General features: G+C 39.2%; 1 pseudogene; it reads left to right on the forward strand.

Moving 5' to 3' along the window:
* Gm8102 (predicted gene 8102) lies at positions 21,803-22,918 on the forward strand (annotated as a pseudogene).

Below are 24,201 nucleotides of genomic sequence, written 5' to 3' on the forward strand. Positions count from 1 at the left end.
ACAGCAGTTTGGAGGTGTATGCCGAATAAACCCTTTCCTCCCCAACTTGCTTCTTGGTCATGATATTTGTGCAGAAATAGAAACCCTGCCTAAGACAGCATGGCTCCAGCTAGATATGTAGCAGAGAATTGCTTTATCTGGCATTACTGGGAGGGAAGCCACCTTGTTCCTGTGGAGGTTTGATGACCCAGAATAGAGGAACATTAGGCTGCTGAGGCAGGAGTGGGTGGGTGGATAGGGAAGAACCGTCATAGGCAGGGGGGAAGGGGAAAGGGGATAGGGGGCTTGTGGAGGGAAAACTGGGAAGGGGGATAACATTTAAAATGTAAATAAATAAAATAATCAATACAAAGATGAAAATAAATTGTTGAGATATGTAGCCCATTTTTAATTTGGTTATTTGTTTTCTTGGTCTCTAGTCTCTTTGACATCTTTTGGATATTAGCCATCTACTGGATGCATACTTGGTAAGGATGTTTTCCCAGGCTGTAGACTACCAATTAGTCCCAATCATAGAGTTCTTTGTCTTGAAGGTGCTTATCAGTTTCATGAGGTCCCATTTATTAATTTTTGATCTTAGTTTCTGTGCTGCTAATGGTGTATTGAGTTCAAGGATATGCCCACTTTCTCCTTTATCAGTTTCAGTGTATCTGGTCTTATGTTGAGGTCCTTAATCCATTTGGAGTTGAGTTTTGTGCAGGGTGATAAGTATGGATCTATTTGTGTTCTTCTACATACAGAGATTCAGTTTGATCGACACCATTTGTCGAAGACGCTGTCTTTTTTTTTTTTTTCCCCAGTGTGTATTTCTGACTTCTTTATCAAAAAATCAGGTGTTGATAAATGAAAACTTATTTCTGGGTCTTCAATCTATTCTATTGATCAACATGTCTGTTTTTGTGCCAGTACTATGCTGGCTTTATTACTATAGCTTTGTTGAACAACTTGAAATTGGGGCTGATGATACCTCTAGCAATTCTTTAATTATTCAGGATAGTTTTAGCTACTGAATTTTGTGAGTTAGTTTTGTGTTCAGTTACTTTGCTAGATGTCTTTTTTTTTTTTAATCAGCTATAGTGTTCAGTTATGGAGTTTTTTGGGTCACTTATATATATTATTATATCATCTACAAATAATGATACTTTGATTTATTGCTTTCCAATTTGTATCCACTTGATCTCAAATTGTCTTACTGCTCTAGTTAAGACTTCACATATTATATTAAATAGATATGAGGAGAGTGAACAATCTTTTCTTGTTCCTGATTTTAGTGGAATTTTTTGAGGTTTTTCTCTATTTAAGTTGATGTTGGCTATGGGTTTCCTGTAAATTGCCCATATGCTATTATGTTGAAGTATGTGCCTTGTACCCCTATTATTTCCAGAACTTTTTATCATGAAATGGGTTGAATTGTGGTAAAGGCCTGTTGTGCATCTATTGGGATGATCATGTGGTTTTTGTCTTTCATTTTATTTATATGGTAGATTACATTTATCAATTTACATATGTTTAACCATCCCTGCATCTCTGGGATGAGGCCTATTTTGATCATGGTGGATGATCTTTTTGATGTGTTCTTGGATTTGGTTTGCAAGTATTTTATTGAGTAATTTTACATCTCTGTTCATAAGGGAAATGGTCTATAATTCTTTCTTTGTTTTTTGGTTTTTTTTTTTGTTTCTTGGTTTTTTTGGGGGGGGGTTGGTATCAGGGTAATTTTAGCCTCATAAAACGAATTTGGCCAGAATTCTGTTTTTCTTTTTTTGTGTGGAATAATTTAAGAAGTATTAGCATTAACTCCTCTTTCAAAGTGTGGTAGGATTCTGAACTAAAACCATCTGACCCTGGGATTTTTTTGGGGGGGGGAGGAGACTTTTGATGACTGCTTCTATTTCTCTAGGGGTTATAGGTCTGTTTAAATTGCTTATCTGATCTTGATTTAACATTGATAAGTTGTATGTATTGAGAAAACTATCCATTTCTTTCACATTTTCCAATTTAGTGAAATATAGGTTTTTAAAGTATGTCCTTATGATTCTCTGGATTTCCTCAGTGTATTTGGTTATGTCCCTCTTTTCACTTCTAATTTTGTTAATTTGAATCTTCTCTCTCTGCCTTTTCATTAATTTGGATAAGGATTTTGTCAATTTTACTGATTTTCTCAAAAAACCAACTCTGAGTTTCATTGATTTTTTTTTGTATTATTTTTGTTGTTTTTTATTCTATTGATTTCAGCCATGAGTTTGATTATTTCTTGCTGTCTAGTCCTGGGTGTGATTACCTCTTTTTGTTCTAGAGCTTTCAGGTGTGCTCTTAAGTTACTAAGATTTCACTAATATATTTATTTAGACACTTAGTGCTATGAACTTGCCTCCTAGAATTGTTTCTATTGTGTTGCATAACTTTGGGTATGTTGTACATTCATTTTCATTCAAGTCTAGAAAGTCTTTGATTTGTTTCTTAATTTCTGTCTTAACCCATTTTTTTTCACTCAGTAGAGAGTTATTCAGTATCCATGAATTTATAAGCTCTATGTTGCTGTTGATATCCAGCTTTAATATATGGTGGTCTGATAGGATGTAGGATGTTATTTCAATTTTCTTGTATCTTTTGAGACTTCCTTTGTATCTGAGTATGTATTCAATTTTGGAGAAAGTTCCATAAGGTTCTAGGAAGAAGATATATTCTTTCATGTTTGGGTGAAATGTTTTGTAAATATCTGTTAGGTCCATTTAATTTAAAGTGTCAGGTCCAGCATTTTTCTGTTTATTTTTTTGTCTGCATGGCCACTCCATTAGTGAAAGTTGGGTACTAAAGTCTTCCAGTATTAGTGTGTGAGGATCAGTATGTGATTTAAGCTGTAGTAATGTTTCTTTTACAAAGGTGAGTGTGCTTGTATTAAGGGCAAAAATGTTAAGAATTAAAATGTCCCCTTGATGAGTTTTTCCTTTGATGAATATATAGTATTCTTCCCTATTTCTTCTGATTAGTTTTGGTTTAAAGTCTGTTTTGACAGATATTAAAATAGCTACACCAGCTTGTTTCTTAGATCCATTTGCTTGGAATATCTTTTTTCATCCTTTTACCTCAGGTTATGTCTATTTTTGATGTTAAGGTATGTTTCGTGGATGTAGCAGAGAATGAATACTGTTTTCACATACATTCTGTTAATCTGTTTCTTGCAATTAAGGAATTGAGACCATTGATGTTGATGTTGGAAGATATCAATGAGTTGTGTTTGTTTATTGCTTTTTCTATCTGTCTGTCTGTCTGTCTGTCTGTTTTGAGGCAGGGTCTGTCTATGTAGCTTTGACTGTCATGGAACTCACTTTGTAGAGCGGGCTAGCCTTGAACTCATGAAGATCTGATTTTCTCTTACCTTCTGAGTGCTGGGATTAAATGTGTACACCACCACTACCTGGCTGATTGCTGTTATTTTGTTATTGTTGTTTTGGTGGTGGTGGTAGTGGTGGTGGTGGTGAGTGTGTGTGCGTCCTTCTTTTGACTTTGCTGGACTGAGATTATTCTTTGTGTTTTCTTGTATGTAGTTAACCTGTTTAGGTTTACTTGTTTACCATCTAGAATCTTCTGTAGGACTCATTTTGTAGATAGGTATTGCATTTATTTGTTTATTTATTGATATTTGGTTTTATCATGGAATGTCTTATTTTTTCCATCGATGGTGATTATTAGTTTTGTTGGGTATAGTAGTTGAGGCTGGCATTTGGGATTTCTTAGACTTTGCTGCTTATATGTACAGGCTCTTCTGGCTTTTTATAGTCTCTGTAATTCTAAAAGGTCTGCCTTTATATGTTACTTGGTCTTTTTCTCTTGCAGCTTTTAATATTCTTTCTTTGTTCTATCTGTTTAGTGTTTTGATTTTTAGGTGCTAAAGGGACTTTTTTTTTTTTTTTTTTTCCTGGTACAGACTTTTTGGTGTTCTTGTACCTTGACTGCATCTCCTTCTTTAGTTAGGTTAGGGGAATTTTCTTCTATAATTTTGTTGAAAATATTTTCTGTGTCTTTCACCTGAGTTTTTTTCTCCTTCCTCTATTCCTATTATTCTTAGATTTGGCCTTTTTGTACTGTCCCATTTTTTTTTTTTGATGTTTTGTGCCAGAAGTTTTTTTAGATTTAACATTTTCCTGACTTATGTAGATATTTCTTTTGTCATGTCTTCAATGACTGAGATCCTCTTTTCTATCTCTAGGATTCTGTTGGTGAAGCTTGCCTCTAAGGTTCTTCTTAAAGTTCCTAAATTTTTCACTTCCAAATTTCCCTCCATTCTTTAAAGTTCTGTTTCCAATTTCCAACCTTGGACAATTATTCATTTTCTTCTACTGTTTGTGTTGTTATATATTTCTTTAAGAGATTTATTAGTTTCTTCCTTAAGGACCTGTACCAAACTCATAAAGGCTGTTTTAAGGTCTTTTATTTGTGCTTCATATCCCCAGTATAATGTTTTTATTGCTTATGTGGGAGTTTCACATAATGGACTCTGGTCAAACTCACCAGTATTCCCAGGTCTATCCTCCACACTTGTAACCTCCCCTAAAAGAGAAGAAGAAAAACAAACCTAAACAAACAAACAAACAAAAAAACAAAACAAAGCAATCAACCAAGTCCAATTTATGTTGCCTAAAAACTCACTGGAGTATAGTCAAAATTCCAGTGGCAAGCTGCTTAAAGAAAACAAAATTCTTCTCCACTCTACCCAGAAGCCATCAAGAGTGAAGAGCTATACTTCGGCATTCCTATCACAAATTTTAGAAGTTCTTTTCAATGGCTTTCTGTCTAGGCTATTTATTTTGTAGGGGATGGGGGTGGGGGTAGAGTGGGGGAAAATGCTGTCTCATTCTTTTCATTTTTTATTGGATATTTTCTTATTTACATTTCAAATGTTATTCCCTTTCCTAGTTTCCCTCCTTCCAGGAAACACCTTATCATATTCCCCCTCCCCTGCTTCTAAGAGGGTGTTCCTCCACCCACCCACCCACTCCCATCTCCCTGCCCTTGATCCCCTATACTAGGGCATCCATCGAGCCTTCATAGGACCAAGGACCTCTCTTTCCATTGATGCATGACAAGGCCATCATCCTCTGCTACATATGCAGCTGGGGCCATCTGTACTTCTTTGTTGATGGCTTAGTCCCTGGGAGTTCTGGGGGGTCTGGTTGGTTGATATTGTTGTTCTTCCTATGGGGTTGCAAACCCCTTCAACTCCTTCAGTCCCTTCTCTAACTCCTCTATTAGGGACCCCACACTCAGTCCAATGGTGAGAATCCATCTTTGTATTTGTAAGGCTCTGGCAGGGCCTCTCAGGAGACAGCCATATCAGGCTCTTTTCAGCATGCATGTCTTGGCATCCGCAATTGTGTCTGGGTTTGATAACAGTATATGGGATGAATCCCCAGGTAGGACAGTCTCTGGGTGGCCTTTCCTTTGGTCTCTGCTCTACACTTTATCTCCATATTTGCTCCTGTCAGTATTTTCTTCTCCTTCTAAAAAGGACGGGAGCACCCACAGTTCTATCTTCCTTCTTATTGAGCTTCATGTGGTCTGTGAATTGTATCCTGGTTATTTGGAGATTTTGGGCTAGTATCCACTTATCAGTGAGTGCTTACCATGTCATTCTTAACTGTAGCTGCTAGCAGCCACGGGTTACTGGGTTCTTGAAAGGAAAGATGGGGTTTTGGATGGGGAAGGCTTCAAGAGAAATAAGGAGCCAAGACAAGTTCTGATCAAGGCCAATGTTTACTTATGAGTCTGAGCTTATAAGGGGGGAAAGGGGGAACCCATCCCCCACCAGGCCAGGATCTCATTGCTTTGTCAGGATCGCTGCTTTGTCAGGATAGTGTCAGGAGAACAGGTTTAGCCTCTCATCAGGTAGTGGTGTCTTGGAGGAAAGCTGCAGATGTGCAGGACAATAGACTTTACCTAGGTTGGAAGACTCCATCGTAGGTGGGCTAGCAATTGTGGCAAGCCAGGTCTGAGCAGCCTGCTCAAGGCTGGGGGAAGGACACACTTAACTGTGAGTCTATTGTCATTGATACCACCACAAAAGAAGCTTCCTTGCCCTTCAGTCAGGGGCAGAGCAGACCATGGACCTCCACAGTACCATGTACCATGGTCATCCAAATGACCTCTGGGGGAAGTATAGGCCACACACATCATCATGTACCTTGCTGCCAAGCAGCAGCATGGGACATGGACATCAACATGGCCTCAGGCCAGCAGCATAGTCCATGAGCATTGACATGGTACCAGCGGCAGCATGGCCTTCAGACATTAACACTGTTACAGACTGTGTTATTTGTGCTTCTAAAATGTTGGAATATTCAGTGCCTGATGTTGCTTGGCTCTTCTGGAGACATATTGTCCTGGTTGTTATTGATCGAGTTTTTACACTTGCTGTCTAGGTTTCTGGGATTGGGAAAATTGTAATTTTAGGTGCTGATATCTGGTCTTATCTTTGTTGGGTAGGTGTTCTTTGATTTCTGTTTCCTCTCTGGTTCTTAGGAGAGAGTGGTGTCTATGTGTTACCTGAGGGAAACATTGCTGGGTCTTGATAGGTGTGGTCACTGCAGGTGCCAGGTAATGAATTTCTGGGTACTGGGGTCCTGAGGCTTAGGGTGGGCTTGGGGTGGTGGTGGTGGAAGTACCTCACAAGAGGAAAGAAAGCAGGGTGTTCCACCAGGCTCTGCTTAAAGTTAGTTCCCTGGGAAAGGGATAGAGAGTGAGGAAAGAGCACAGCAGAAATTCTGCTATGGAGATGAAATGAGACAGGAGGACTGGACTTGGAGGGATGGAGGGTAAGGTGAGGATCTACAGTTAGTTTTCCTGCTTCTCTGGCAGGAGTGACCTGTGAGTTCCCAGGGAGTGCCTGCTGGAGGTGGAGGGCTGGGTGAGGAACAAATCAAAGAGTTGGAGGAGGGAAGTTTAGAAGGGAAGAGCTGTGGGATCCACTAGAGATGGGATGGGGAGGCTGTCATGGTGTTCTGCTGCAAAGCTGGGGGTGTGACAGGGACATTGGACTTGGAGGAATGAAAGGTGACAATCTGAAGTTAGCCTACCTGCTTCCCTGGCAGGATTGGCCTGAGGAATCCCACAGTGCAGAGTATATATTTTCCTGTTGTGCATTTTTCTTATTTGTTGGCTGTTTTTTTTTAAGTTTTATACTTATAAATGGGTACTGTTCCTCATAATATTTTAAGAAAAGTTTCTTTCTCAAAGTTTTGTCAAATATTTTGCTTTCCTCTCATAATAATAAAAAATTAATCCATCTGGCATATATTGAGTACTTAACTATTTTAAATTTTCTATCAGTGGTTCCAATACTCTTTATCAATATTTCTTGTATCAGTTATGATTGTTTGACTTCAAGAAACAAAACTGTAAGCAAGAGTGGCTCAGAGTAATAGGCCTTTCTTCCACATTTACAGAATTCCATAGTTGTGTGGCTGTTGGGCCGTTGCTGTCTCTATGATGAGGAGACTGGAAATTCAAATATAGCCTTTCTCATGTGTGAGGCTTAGGACCTCACAATTATGATACAGTTGTTGGGCCTCGTGTCAAAGCAGGAAGGGAGAATAATCCCTTCTACCAGGAGAATACATTTTTCTTAGAAACCTAAGAGTAGACTTTCTCTTAGCTCTCATGAGCCAGAGAGAATCACATGATCACACTCAGCTGCAAGAGTGGCTGGAAAAGAATTTAATTCTTTTTGGTTTTAGACAGAAACTCTTTTTGGTAGGAGACAGAAGAGAAGTGGAGTTTAGGAAAGGACATTTATTGAGTCAGCTCATGAAAAATGTTTTACATGCTTTCCTGTCTGCTTCTATTTCACAAGTTTTCTTTGTAAAACTTTTTTTAAGTTTATTTCTTACTTGTACAAAGATTGACTGTCCACTATGTACCTTTGCCTAGGCTTGAGTAGTACAGACAAATCTGCCTCATATTTGCAGCAATTCTCCTGCCTCCCTAGTGCTGAGACAGAGGCTATCATGTCCGGGAGAACATGCCACTATGTTATTTTATTTATGTGGCTATATTTAATTTTATAAATATGCCTTTCATATTGAATCTTCTCTTCATTTGGATTCATTAATCTGTAATATATTTAGTATACTAATTATTTTATAGATTTTTAGATGGTTTATATTGATAGGAACTTATTATTTTCTATATTTCTTATTAGTGGTATTCTCACTATTCATATTTTTACACACATGTTTTAGAAGTGTGAAATTAAAAATACTGGGTTTCAGATAAGAATAATTTAAATTCACAAAATTTCTTAAGTTCAATTCTATTGGTTAGTACAGACATTCTAATGTTTTCACTCTTGATTGTGGAACTATTTCTCTACTTACTTGAATAATTTCTTAAGTGTTCTAACAAAGTTTTGAAGTTTGTTTTAAAAAGCCGAGTCATTCTAAGTTTAGAAACTTTGAAGATACTGCAATCAGATCTCTTTCATCATTGTATTATCTAAGTATAGTTAAGGTTAGGTAAAAGTTACCTTGTGTTTTATTATCATCTTGAAAGTCAAATTGATCCTTTCAAATGGGGCTCTCTGTAGCTGTGGAACTGGCACTTGCCTGCCTACCCCAGAGCAAAGTCACTGGTGTACCTTACCTTCTGTATCTGTCAGGTCAGGCTGCAAGTAACAGACAACAGAAGCTGCAGGTTTTCGCATAAAGAAGGCTCTGTGTACTGAACCTGATTTAGCTGTTCTTCCAGGTCGTAGGACTCCTGTTTCCTTTAGGCATCATGACAATTCTGCTGTGGTGAGGCAGTCCTCAATGTGATCAAATGGTCAATCAGAAAAAAGTGGATCTTCTCCCTAACCCAGTGGTTCTCAACCTGAGGGTGGCAACTCCTGTGGGGATTAAAAGGCCATTTCAAAGGGGTTCTATATCAGATATCCTGCAATCAGATATTTACATTATGATTTAAACAGTAGGAAAATTACAGTTATAAAGTAGCAGTGAAAATAACTTTATGGTTGGGGGGTGGTTACCACATCATGAGGAACTATATTAAAGGGTCACAGCATTAGGAAGGTTGAATTTACACAGTATGTTTTTTAGTCTAATTGGATTAGTTTATGTCTTTGCTCACTGTAATATAGTAACATTGGCTGGGAATAACTATTATCTCACATGTGAGCTGGAACAATAGAATCATTTCTTCTATGACATATGGCCTTCATGTAGAAGACATGAATATACAGATCCCTTTCCACTTCTGCCATCAAATTAGGATAGTTAACAAAGCTAAAACCAGTTGAGTAAAGGATGTTCAGGAGGCAACTGTGATTACACACCTTACATTAGAGGCCTGCCTGTCGCCAGAAGTCCAGGTTAGATATTTTTTCTTTTTATTCCTTGGCCTTAATAACAGGAAGAACCATAAGTCTTAAGGGAAGATCTCTGGCTAGAAGCCTTCCCTAGACTGAAAACCAGAAGGCCTAGCAGGGTGGGAGGAGGAGGTCAAGGATTGAGGTGGAAGGGACAACAAAGATATCCATGGGGAAAATTAATTCCACCATTATGAACTGTAAATTTTGTCATTTGCCCCTTTTCCCATGTTCAGTGAATGATCTTTTTCTTACTGTCTGAATAGGATAGGAATTTTTTCATTTAGTTCTGCTAAGGATAGAACATAGGATCTTATGCATGTTAGCCAAGAACACTACCACTGAGGTACATGCTTAGCCCTTGGGTTTTGATTCATGGTCTGACTATGTACCACAGGTTGGTCTCAAATGAGAAATTCTTGAATATAGGTATATAGTACCATGTCTGGGAAGGTAATGGGTCAAGGACAAAGATTGGCTTTGTTATATCATGGCCTTTGGTCTTCATCTATCTGTATTTCTCTTTAGAATGTAAACCTACGTGGGTTGAAACCGTGTTTGTCATATTTAACTCTTTGCTTAATTCAGCTTCCAGTACATAAGGTTCTAGAGTTAAGGTCTAGGTAAAACATTAAGGCCTAGATGAAATGTTTAGGCTGAGCTTAAATGTTTAAGCCTAGGTAACTGTTACCTGGCTAGCCTGCCATTTTGTGGTCTCACTAATATTATATAGAAACTTTCTCATGTTTCTGCTGTTACTAGGAAACTTTCTCATGCCCAAGTTGATTACATATTCTGTTATGTTTCCTTCCCTTGGAAACCAATCACAATAGAAGTCAGTAGAATTGCTTTTTATAGTTACCCACAATAAGCTTGGACTTGAACCTACCACCCAGCCATACTTCCTGTACCCCTATAAGTTTTTATAAACTTCCCATGAGATGGACCTCAATATAAGAGACACCTGAACAAATAAAAGAAACTATTTGGAATAAGACTTCCATTTTGATTAGGGGTCAAGTAAAGTTTAAGTTCCCAAGTACTTCCTGGGAACTGACGTTCTATTTGGCAGATAGAGTCATGTATGTGGGTAACTGACATCTTGGTTGGCAAGTTAAGATATGAGTGTTAGACAAGTCCCATCCTGGGAGACAAGTTAGGACATGAATACTAGACAAAGGCAAGTCCCCTGCCACAGTTGAATACCCCAACCAACAGGAGCAGAATAAGTGCACAATAAAGACATGCTCCTAAGGAAATCCCCTATCCCTAAATCCTAATTCATAAAATAACTTGGTACAGATGTTCGTGGGTTTTAGGCTTAAAAACCCTGTAGGATCTTAACTCAATGTCACAGTTCAGTTCCCAAACCTGAATCATGGCCCTGATTCATCAGTCCTGGGGTGTATGTGCAATAAATTATCCCTGTCGGGCTGAGTTTGGTGTTCATGTAGTTTGTGAGGTGACTCTTGGACCCCACCATTAGTACATAAGTACGTTTTAAACAAGTGGATGAGTTTGATAAGATTGAAAAATATTTGTCCCATACCAAGTGGAGAAGTGACAGTCATTTCATAAACTAAACCATGAGCTGTAAGACTCCCAGAGTAAACGCCAACTACATCTATGATCATTGTCTCTGCCCACATTTTTCCAACTAATTACAGACATTGACAGTAACAACTTTTTCCTTTCTCAAAACCCTTTGCTGAGCACTTCATTCACCTCCTTCAATCCTTCCAACCTCAGACATCAGTTATTTCTCCAGGAAATTCCATACAGCATTTCTCTTCACAAATCGGTACCAAAATCTGGCTAAGAGATAGCAAATTCCTTTGTTTCCTGTTTCTTATCGCTTTGTCCTCTAGAGAGACACAGCTCAGCTGCTCAGACAAGATTTGATGGAGTGTAAGTGACTGGTAATTTATTAAGAGCTATCCTAGAGTGAAATGTGGTAGATCCACTGTTGTAGCAACAGATACCACATGACCTTAGAGACAGGCAAAGGTTGAGCCTGTGGTTAGTAGTGATGGGAAGAGTTGATAGTAGGTGTGTGAGAGCCAGAAATAAGTGGGCTTTATCTTCTGGCAATGTTTATTCCTGGAACAGATGAAAATACAGAGGACTAGCTTCAGAATCTTGGATGAGATCCAAAGATTGACTGGTAAGTTGGAGAAGGTCCTCCTTTCTGTTCATATAGGTTATCAGGGCATATTTACTAATCTAGGGTGCTGGTTTTCTTATTTATAAAATAGAAAAAAATTGATTATCTCAAATGAGCATTTGTGAATTTAATAAAGCAATGGTCAGAATTTCTCTATAGAAAAATGCAGTAGAGTGACAAATTATTCCAATAACTAAATATATATAAGCTCCATGTAGATACTGAAGATATAAAGGAAAAATGGCATTGGTTTATTTATATTAAGTCATGATCCACATATCTGCACTGCACATTGAAATCCCTATATTAATACTATCACAATTCTGCATATTCACATAACACAATTGAATGTGTGTTTACAAGCATAGATGCTCTTTAGATGCAGAGTCACATACTTTTTTTTTTAACTCCATGGTTTTTTGTTCTCCCAGAAAATGTAAAGATGAATTTAACATTTTTTTGTCATCTTATCAAGACATTATTATATGCTTTACAAGCCCAAGGGACTGCTCAAAGCTTAAAAGAATCACAGCAACAACAAAAAGTCAAGCAAGGAAAATCTGACTTCAAGCATTTAAACCCTCTAGACTAGAATGAGTTGTGCAGAAGTGTTTGGCCCAAGAGCTGTGGGATATTTCAACAAAGGTGATGGTGATTGTTCTGAAGATTTTGTGGTTAGAAGGAAGAAGCTTAAGTTATTTGTAAAAGATCCCCTGACATGGAGCAGACAGGTGCCTCGTCATAGCTTTACTGTAATTAGTTGGAAAGGACTTAGAAGTGGGATGACTTTGATCCTACCTGAGTCCATGACTTAATGAGTGAGAGACCTTAAGAAGTCACAGAGGTGCAAAGTTAGATGTCAGCCGAAGAGAATGGAATATTTTCCAGTTTTTAGGCTTGTGATTACTTTCAATCACTTCTAAAAAACAATGCTCCTTGTTGGAACACAATTAAGTAACAGTGTGAAATGAGAGCTAAAACTGAAGTGAGACTCCAGAGCTATGAGGAGAGCCAATGCCAACACTACTGAATGGTTAAATTGCATGACACCATGAACCTCACACTTTGCATCTATCATGCATTTAACCCTCAAAAAAATTGCAGGAATAATAGTGAGATAGCTAGTTCATGTTTCAAACAAGCAATGACAACAAACTGGAATTTCCACAAACCTGCCAATGGCTCTTGTGTACATGGAGATCAAAATTCCTCAAGTGTCACTGTGGGATAATCTGGGGAGATAGGGCTATTGGGAGTGCTTATGACTTTTTATGTCCTTGACGCATCTGGACATAAAATTCTTTGTCTCTATTGTGCTAGACTTTTGAGCAGCGTTAGATATGGTTAGTTGAAACCATTTTTTTCATAGGGCCTTCATAACAAAATTACCATGTTTTCATCTCTCTAGCTATAAGGTTATAGCTTCCCTTCTCATCTTCCCAACTCCATAGAAAAGATGTCAAGGACATGTTCTTCCACCTGTCACTTGAGAGCCCTCTGCTTCTCTCAGCCACTATGTCCTCAGAATTCTATTTATCTCTGACAGTTAATCTTTCTCTGTGCTAATCAGCACAGACTATTTTTTTTTCCATTTTTTATTAGGTATTTAACTCATTTACATTTCCAATGCTATACCAAAAGTCCCCCATATCCACCCACCCCCACTCCCCTGCCCACCCACTCCCCCTTTTTGGCCCTGGTGTTCCCCTGTACTGGGGCATATAAAGTTTGCAAGTCCAATGGGCCTCTCTTTCCAGTGATGGCCGACTAGGCCATCTTTTGATGCATATGCAGCTAGAGTCAAGAGCTCCGGGGTACTGGTTAGCTCATAATGTTGTTCCACCTATAGGGTTGCAGATCCCTTTAGCTCCTTGGCTACTTTCTCTAGCTCCTCCATTGGGAGCCCTATGATCCATCCATTAGCTGACAGCACAGACTATTTTTGTTTTGTTCTGTACTTCAGGTTCACAATACTTGCAATACACAAAATTAATATTATATTTCAATGGCATATTCTAGTATTAGAGTAATTTATTCAAGATTAATAATAGAAATACTTGCCACAATCAAAGAAAAAACCCTATTCTTTTTCACTCTCTGGAGTGGTTCTTACTGACTTGACCTGTTTGCTATCTTGCTTCAGAAGTACACAAACCCCTGAACCCATGTACTAATGTGCTGTCCCATGCTCTGGTTTCCTCGAGCCTTGGCTTATATTCATCTTCACATCCCTTGCTCTCCATGCTGTGTGAGGATCACAGCACAGAGGCTACCCATGCTCTGGCTAACATGTTCTGCTTGTTTCTATTCAAGTTGTGCTTATTGAAAAAAATTTGGATAATTACCTATCAAAGTAATATATGTCCATTTAATAAGTAGAAAAATGAGGAAAAAATCAGCCACATCTTTCAAGCATTTTACCAACTGAACGTCACAGAGGAGAATCAGTTCTGCTTGTGTCCACTGTACTCTGCTTTCTAACCTTGAGGATAGTATCTTGACGCTGTGCCAGCCAACTTGCAGCACAATTAATTCTTTGAGAAGGAAAATCTGGGATAGAACCTTGATGGCATTACCCAGTTATTGAAGAAGCCCACGGCCATAAGGCCCCAAGGCTGAAGAAGCCCACGGCCATAACACCCTAAGGCTCCTTGATGACCACACAATCTAATGTACTTATGGTTTAAACATTTATTATATTTTCCAATATTACATCTCAGTAACTGATACATCCAGACAAAACAAGACTTGTTAGCATGCAATGCTATCCAAGTATGGAGGAACCACAAAGTGAACATCACAACACATATAGATAATTTAATAAAATGTTATACTTTTAAAGAGAGTGAAAACTCTAACTCATTAAGTACTTATTTACTGTAAGTTTCCCTGAATTAGCTGATATGTCTTGGTAGAAAAATATTACTTTAGGGTACTAATATACAATATATATAAAGAACTCAAGAAGGTGGACTCCAGAAAATCAAATTATCTTATTAAAAATGGGGCACAGAGCTAAACAAAGAATTCTCAACTGAGTAATACCAAATGGCCGAGAAGCACCTGAAAAAATGTTCAACATCCTTAATCATCAGGTAAATGCAAATCAAAACAACCCTGAGATTCCACCTCACACCAGTCAGAATGGCTAAGATCAAAAATTCAGCTGACAGCAGATGCTGGCAACGATGTGGAGAAAGAGGAACACTCCTCCATTGTTGGTGGGATTGCAAGCTTGTTCAACCACTCTGGAAATCAGTCTGGCAGTTCCTCAGAAAATTGGACATAGTACTACTGGAGGATCCAGCAATACCTCTCCTGGCCATATATCCAGAAGATGTTCCAACTGGTAATAAGAACACATGCTCCACTATGTTCATAGCAGCCTTATTTATAATAGCCAGAAGCTGGAAAGAACCCAGATGTCCCTCAACAGAGGAATGGATACAGAAAATGTGACACATTTACACAATGGAGTACTACTCCACCATTAAAAACAATGAATTTATGAAATTCTTAGGCAAATGGATTGACCTGAAGAGCATCATCCTGAGTAAGGTAACCCAATCACAAAAGAACTCACATGATATGTACTCACTGATAAGTGGATATTAGCCCAGAAACTTAGAATATCCAAGATAAAATTTGCAAAGCACATGAAACTCAAGAAGAATGAAGACCAAAGTGTGGACACTTCACTCCTTCTTAGAATTGGGAACAAAACAACCATGGAAGGAGTTATAGAGACAAAGTTTGGAGCTGAGATGAGAGGATGGACCATCCAGAGACTGCCCCACCCAGAATCCATCCCATAATCAGCCACCAAATGCAGACACTACTGCATATGCCAGCAAGATTTTGCTGAAAGGACCCTGATATAGCTGTCCCTTGTGAGGCTATGCCAGTGACTGGCAAACACAGAAGTGGATGCTCACAGTCATCTATTGGATGGAACACAGGGCCCCCAATGGAGAAGCTAGAAAAAGTACCCAAGGAGCTGAAGAGGTCTGCAACCCTGTAGGTAGAACAACAATATGAACTAATCAGTACCCCCAGAGCTCGTGTCTCTAGCTGTATCAGAAGATGGCCTAGTCGGCCATCACTGGGAAGAGAGGCCCCTTGGTCTTACAAACTTTATATGCCCCAGTATAGGGGAACACCAGGGCCAAGAAGTGGGCGTGGGTGGGTAGGGGAGCAGGGGTTAGGGAGGGTATAGGGGACTTTCGGGATAGCATTTGAAATGTAAATGAAGAAAATACCTAATAAAATTGGGGAAAAATGAAAAAATGATCTTTTATGTAAAAAAGAAAAAAAAAGAAAAATATTACTTAATATTTCTAATTAAAATAAAACAAAAATCTACCTTCTCTGATTTGTAATCCTTTTTAAGTGTGCCTGCTTTGGGGAGCCGAATAGCTCATTTACTATCACCATTTCTGTCTCCTTGCTCTTCCAACTTCCTTCCATTTGTTGTTCAATTATATCAGGTCAAGCAGTCTGGGATGTGAGGAGACACTACCTAGGGGTGACAATGTGATCTCTTTATCACGACGTACTGTTTTTCAGCTCAGCTTCTATCTCTGTCAATACAAATCTGATTTTGAAGATGATAACAAATTATTGAATTTTGAGAATAAAATGGATTGCTTTGATGGAGAAGTAGGTAACAAATGGCTTCCTATAAATGGACTCTATTAAATCCCACTTATCCTATTTGTTCCAAATGGTTGATGACATGGTGTGTGACCTTATCTTCAGGTTACAAATGAAAACCAGAAGAGTTCACTCTGTTATGGCTGTCACTGAGGTAGTGACCCCGGGTTTAGTCTGGGTAGTAAGCATGACACTGAGTGGAGCGAATGAAGAAGTCTTGATTTACAATGTATATGATGGCAGGGTAGCCACCATGTGTCAACTCTATGACCACTTTTGTTCATTTGCAGGCTTTGACTGGCTAGGAACTGAGGAACAGTGTGGTAGGTGGCCTCTACGATCTTCATGAAACTTTTTGGGAAAAAGATTTAGTTATAACATTGGCTCAGATCACAATATCGTCAAGACATGGAACATCCACCTTAAAGTGTCATATACAAATGTTCTAGTTTTTGTTGGGCTCAGTTAGTAAGTCTGTGAATATGTGTAAACACCCTAATGTCCATGTATAGATGAGTCCCTATGCTTTAACCAGCATGGCTTTGGGATGCTCAAAGCTTCAATGATGCACATTAGTAAAACTGACTGTTAAGATTACATCAAAAGATTTAATGTCCTTTAGTTGAGCAATGATAGTCTTTGACTTCATGGACCTTTCTTAATGAGACTGATCACTTGTAGGCCTGGCTCAACTGATTACTTTCTCAATCCTGGCAGAATTTAGCCAGGTCTGTAAGCACTATTAAGGCAGCAATCATGGTTCAAAATTCCTTCAAGGATTGATATTTAGACTTAACAAAACAACTAAGTCTTCATTCTTGGATCAAGTGCAAAATAAACTTAAGAGGAAAGAAAACAGTTTTCTGAAAATACGTTTTCCTTCTCCTCACAGAAAGAGCTTGGTAGTCTCTATTGTCAGCAGCTGTGCCTGGGAGGTGATCTTATTTGTCCATGTTTGCAGTTATTTAAGATCCACACAAGTCATGACCTGTATACCTAACTTTTATCTAAAAGAAACTCTCAAAACAATACAAAACAAATAAGAAAGTTTAGTCATGGGAACAACACAAAGAACTTTCTTAAGTGTGTTCCAGACCTCATTGGCTCTCTTTATAAGCACACATACAACAAAAGTGTATTTTTGTGGCTTCTGGGTAATTCTCATAATTGAAAACATACCATTTAAAAGATCAACAGACCCACCCATGTAGAAGAATCCAATCAGTCTTCCACAATTGGCTGCCTTGTGGAATCACTACTTCCCTCCACAAGGAGGCCTGTTCTAATATGCCTTATCATGTGGGGAAAGGCTGCCCAGGTAGACCCCAGTACTTCAGAGTGCCTGGCACTGTCAAGCTCTGGAGGGCTGGCAGAGGGGTGATATTCTGGCTATGCAGTGCTCCATTAATTCATTCAGATAACCTAAAATGAAGCTGAAACCTCTCTGAGCATTAGACCAGAGCACTGTTGGTCCCCATCCTCAACTTTTGATTCAACTCCATATGTTAAATGCATTTGGGGATTTTTCCATCCAGGTGAGGCTAAGGAATCATGACCTTATAAGTTGTGGCTTAAATACTCTTCACTAAATATAGTCAATTAAGTGAGTTCTGTGATTACATCTGGTTTTACCAGAGAAGAAGACCTTCTCTGCTGCTAGATCCAACAGCACAAAGGTGTAAGTGGTGACTACATCCAACAGCACATAGTTGTTGGCTGTGATAGACTTGACAATTATTGCTGCTTCTGCTTCTGGTGCTGGAGCTTGAAGTCAGTGGGTCAGGTAGTCATGGAGCAAAACTGGGTGTAAGCTGGGGGAAAGCACAGCTATTTGCAACATATAAGGATGGGGGAGCATGAGGGTGTGTGTGACTGTACCCTAAATTCTCAGCATCCTACACACCTGACTTCTGTGACGCAGCTGTCTTTCAGAAGGCACTGGCAGTTTATCTCCCACACAGGGGAGTATACTTTGCTCCAGAATTACAAGAGCTGATGGAGAAGGCCTAGTGGCAATTGGAGGTGCTGCCTCATTCTTTCCAGTGGAGCTCAGATCATCAATGCTGTATGTGAACGGCAATAGACACAAAGAAAAATAAATGTCTGCACCAATCTTGAAAGGATAACAGTAATATGACTGCATTATTTCTTTTAGTAAGCCAATTGGAAAAGAAAAAGAATTCTCATCCCAGACAGACATATACAACACACATAATTAAAAAGTTAAAAAAATTAAGAAAAAACTTTTGTAAAAGCTAAAAGCCTAGCATATGTTATTTAAACCAAAGGAAGATACAGAGAAAATTAATAGACACTTTTGGCAAAGCTAGAAATGTCAAACACACATGAACCCTCCTCAGAAAGAGGCTTCTGAAGGGGTCTCTAGCAGCGATGTTAGTGACCCCACGAGCTGCAAGTGTTCACCAGCACTGTCTGAACGAGATGTGGGAAAGTACTCAGGAGAAAACCAGGGCGATAGAATGGTCTCCAGCACCTTAGAGAGGACAGACTCAGCACTCCTGATATTTCTCAGAGCTCCTGGAGAAGGAACCTTTGCCAAATCAATCAAGTGGGAAAGGTGAGGTCTTGCTCCAAGTGGGTCTGTGACCTGGCTATGTCGTTCTATTCTTAGCAGTCTGGGGGTGGGGGTGGAGTGGGGCCAGAGATAGAGTTCTCAGAGAGTTCCTAGAATCTGTTTTTGTTTCTAGACATGGTTCCATGATGGAACCAGCTTCCTCAGATGGACTAGGATTACAGGCATGTGCCACCATGACTACTGGGTTCCTGAAATTCTTAGGACTCTCTCACATCTTTTGACTCCTATAAGTTTTCTCTAAAGGGAAGCCAGCACCTTGAGTCATATACAATGGGCAGAATGAACCAGTGACAGTTTTCTAAAACTGTCATGGTGATAAATGCTAATGACAGACATTCTGAAAAATATGACATTGGGAAGATTTCTATTTAGTTAAGCTTATATCACTAAGAACTGACACCTTTCCTCTACCTCATTAAGCTATGGCTCTTGCTAATTGCATGTATATGGTTGCCCCCAAGTTCGTTTATCTTTGACCTGATCATGTTATAAATATTTCAGTGCTTCCTGTCTGAGAAGATGATTCATCCTTTTATCTGTGGATTTGCAGAGAGATTTAATCCAAGTAAAGCCAGGAGTACCGCTTAGACTCTTAACAAGTAGAAATGCAGAAGGCATTGCATTGTAGTTTTCATAATATTTTAAAGGAAGAAATGCTTAAGTTAGTCTGATTGATACAGATGCAAAGCATGGATGTGCAGTTGAAAGAGGAATTAATGTTATGAAAAGAGCTAAGAGGGAAAAATGAAATTATTTAATTTAATTTTCATCATTATTTAATTGATGAAAAGACTAGCCTGTAAAGAAAGAAAATATCTCCCTGGATATATACATTACCCTCAGATTGTTATTTTTTGTTTGGCAGAAGCTTGGCCTCTATTGAGTAAGGAATATGTGCCACTTAGATGGCCTGTACTTCAGTGCTACGACCTGTCTGACCTGAATTAGAAGCATCTTCAGAATGCGAAGTACATTAATAATTGAAAATCCTAGCAACGAAAGAGTTGAAATTGCTTTAATGCATGGTCTGCAGTGCTTAAAGTATCCCACAGATTAACTCGAGATCGTAAATCAATTTCTACCAGAGATATTGACAATGAGAACCCAAGTTAATATAAAAGTTCACAAAGAATGGAGCCTTAGACACTTAGAGTTTCTACATAGAATGGAAGGGAACTGTGGCAAGTGTCATCTGCAGTGAAAGGCCTTCGAACATGCTCAAAGAGTCAAACAAGCCTGGTTCTTTGGTGAATGACAGTCTCCTTCAGGAGAGCTTCCTTTACAAGGCGGAATGCTCACAGTGACCTTGGTAAAATGGAGCCCTACAGCATAGGACAGACTCATTACCCAAGGCTGTCATGAAACTAAGGCTGGACAGAAGTAGGTTGGGAGGTCTGGCCATGGTCACATGAGTGACCACCTTGCCTCCAGAGATAACTGATTTGTGACTCTATTTCTTAGAGAAAAGAAATGGGGTTTCTTATTAGAATAGACATGCCTTCCTTTCCTCCCTTTAAGTTAAGAGCATTACTGTGAGTGTTTGACTACTACTGCCTTTAGACATTACCACCTGGATGAGTAAGGCCAATTTCTCTTTTTCCTTCTTCCCCTACCTCACCACTAAAGAGTCTTGATACAGATATAATTAATTATTTATTGGGATTCATTGATCAGTCTTCAATAGATTCATCTCAGGGTAAAAGCAAAGGCAGTAACAGGCTATTACAGTGTCTTTTCCTCTGTTAAAGTCACAGATGTATTTTGTTTCCTCTAAAAGTCTGCTCTCTGTGATACCCTTTCCTTAAGAAGGACAGAAGAACCTGTATTATCCCTGTGGATGCCCTAGGTTTAAGGAAGACGTGGCATAAAATATTTATAGGCCTTCTAAAGGTTTCCTATTTGGCCCAGGTACTACATATATACTTGGAGGCCTGGTACTGAGAGAGACCTCCAGTTTTGGAAGGAATCATAAGCCAGTGTGATTCTGGTAATACCCAACCAAACAAAAGGCTGTGAGTCATACGTTCAAGTCTTCTCAGACTCTTGTAACTCTTGAAATTTCCTGTAAAAGGGTTTGTGCCTGAGAACTAGATCCAACGCATGTACCAGCTACCCTCCAAGCACTCTTTGGGGAAAAGAACATTGAATCTCTTATGAGATTATTTTATACTAACTTTAATAACTACAAGTGATGCAAAAGACACCAAATCTGCTTGAATTAATACTAAACATTAGAAAAGGTGATTTGACAGTACATTGTTGAAAGAAGTGACTTAACATGTACATAAAGGCATTGTCTTATATTACCTCAACAAACTGAAGACTATTCAAACAAACCGATTACCTAAAATGTTTACTAGTTTAGTTTCTGTAGATTTTAAATTCAGAAGTGAAATGTAACACGGTATAAAAGGGAGTAAATTATGTCAGTCTTTTCTACTACTGTTCCTGAGATGCTCTCTCTGTCCATAAGAAGGAGTTCCTGGCAGCCTAGAAGGGTCTCAGAGCATTGGCTTAGTATGGCAAAGTTACAGAAAGTCCCATTCCCTCCCTCTCCTTAGTTTCTTCACCCAGAAGATGCCCACTTTGGTTCTGGATCTTTGGGTATTCTAGATTTTCTCGTTGCCTGCCCATATGTGATTCGACCTGACTTTTCATAGAAGCGAGAGCATTTGGTACATGTCAAATGTAGGTTAAAAACACCTCGATTAAGTAATCCCCACATAAAACCCCAGCTGTGTGAGCAGATCTTTTGGCATTGTTCTGACTGTCAGATTCCATCTCTTTCATATTTCAATGGGAACTTACTAAATGGATGCTGGTAATGTATTTGGACCCCTTGGATGGGTCACCTGGGATTTCTAAAGGCTCTCTCTCTCCATCAGTGAATGGATCTTGGTCACCATCAGCTGGCTTCTCCACTGTAGCTATTTTGACACCCCAGTAGAGAAGTACACAAAAGAACCTATGATGACAGACAGCTCTGGCTGCTCCTCCTCCTTGCCATAAAATGTTTTTGAAAGTTAATCAAGAAGAGACTACTAGAAGGCTTAGCAGGTTGGTTATGACACTAATTGGCCTGGAGCCCAATGACAGCAAGGGTTATTTAAGAAAAGAAACAGTCTTGAGTTCCTAAACTGGCTTGGAGAAGCCAAAAGAAACCATGAGGCAGGGTTAAAACATGAAGCCAGTGGTTACCAGCTCAAAGAAGGCTTGCAGAACATGGAGGCAAGGTTCCAGAAAAAAATTCATAAATCCTTTCAACATGCCTAATCTGTATTAGAAGTTGGAGACTAATCCCAGGACAAAGACACTGCTTAGTGAGCCTATCTACCAGGGACTGCCAACAGTGGCAAGACATGCTATGCAATCTGGGCACAATGCCACAAGATCTCATGGCCACACTCAATGTCCTCCTTAGGCAATATGGATAAAGAGAATGAGACTACCAGCTGGCCTTCTCCCACCTCCACCCAGAAAAGAGGTCAAGCAGAACCAATGGAAGATCTTCCAGAGAATAAGAAAGAGTTTCAGAATAATGCCTACACAGCCTTGAAGCATCATGACAGGGCCAAGAAACTAGGCTGCACCAACATAACTTACATAAACAGTCAAGCATGGTGGAATTTTCAAAGGGTGATCACAACAATTTCCTGGAGTTTGTGAGGACATTGCAGTGGGCAGAGAGGATCAAGAAGACTACTAGCAGATTTCCAAAGGTGTCCAAATTGGAACTTCCTAAATAAAAAAATTCTATAATTTCCACAAGTCTCTGACTAGAACTGAAACCAAGATAAGCTAATAAAAGGCTAACAGGAAGAGAAAATCCAGATGGAGGAAGAGTAGCTGGCCTATAGCAACTCTAACCTGGCATTGGAGGAGCAGAATCAGAGCAAGGAATGCTTCTAGGAAGGGGGTTACCCCCAGAAGATGAAGGACTACACAGAAACATGAAATAGAACCCAAGAGATGTTAACTTCACAGAACTGAGCTGCCTGCTACACCAAGTTCCTAGAGTTGCAACTGGTGTTTCAGGATTGTGAGGAATGTAGCCAGCTGGAGCTGACCTTCATTGAGGGTCATATAGGGAATCTCTGCTCTGGGATTGTGAAAGGCCATACCAAAATCTAGGGATGTATACCAAGGGTGCTATACTTGTGGTAAAATTGATAGGATGACTCAGAAGATGTAATTTAAAATATCATGGCCTTCTCTGAGGTGTGGCTTTTTCTTGCAGTAGATGGCAACAAACACAGAGATCCACCATTGGGGTATAGAACTAAACTGAGAATTCACAACTGAGGGTTCTCAAATGGCTGAGAAGCACCTAAAGAAATGTCCAAAGTCCTTAGTGATCAGAGAAATGCAAATCAAAATGACCCCGAGAATCCATCTTATACCCATCAGAATGGCTAAAATCAAAACCTCACATGACAACACATGTTGAAGAGGATGTGGAGAAAGAGGAACATTCCTCCATTGCTGGTGGGATTGTAAACTGGTACAACCACTCTGGAAATCAATCTGGAGGTTCCTCAGAAAATTGGAAATAGATCTACCTGAAGATTCAGCTATACCACCTCGGGAATATACCCAAAAGATGCCCCACCATGCCACAGGGGCACATGTTCCACTATATTCATAGCAGCCTTATTTGTGATAGCCAGAAGCTGAAAACAACCTAGATGTCCCACAACAGAGAAATGGATACAGAAAATGTGGCTCATTTACGCAATGGAATACTACTCAGCTATTAAGAACAAGGACATCCTGAGTTTTGCAGGTAAATGGATGGAACTAGAAAATGATCACTATTTTAAAACTTGTATATCACTCTAACATGCAGCCAAAGTGTAAGACTGACTTAGATAAACATCACCTCAGTAGCATTCCATAATTACTTTCTATACTTTGAAGTTCAAATCAAGATATATTGGCCATACCTGTGATTCTGTTTGGGGAGGCTGAAGAAAGAAGATTACAAAACCAAGGTCCACCTGGGCTACAAAGTGAGTACAAGGGAAGTCTCGGCAATTTAGAAAGATTCTGCTTCATAACCTTAAAAGGGCTAGGTATAAGTGAATAAGTTTCTTGTGTACTATTCAAGAGGCTCTGAGTTCAGTACCTAGTACCCTAGAGTACTGAGAGGAAGACTTCTGGCCTTCCTTGGAATTATTAAGGAGCTATGAGACAAAGTTAAAAAAAAAAAAAGCTTTGTGCTTGTATGACATAACCCTTCACATGACTGTTGTAAGACTCCAGGATCCAGATCACTTCAAATCACACACTATGCTAAGTGCTATCAGTAAGCTAGGGGAACTTTTCACACTTCCACCCATGGATAGTTTGATATTTTTTGTATTGTTGCTGCTGGAAGGGTGGTCAGTGGGGCTTTATTTTATTTGGGGTTACAGCTGTGGTTCTGCA

Source organism: Mus musculus, chromosome 11 (assembly GCF_000001635.26).
Source record: "Mus musculus strain C57BL/6J chromosome 11, GRCm38.p6 C57BL/6J".
Taxonomy (NCBI): Eukaryota; Metazoa; Chordata; class Mammalia; order Rodentia; family Muridae; genus Mus; species Mus musculus.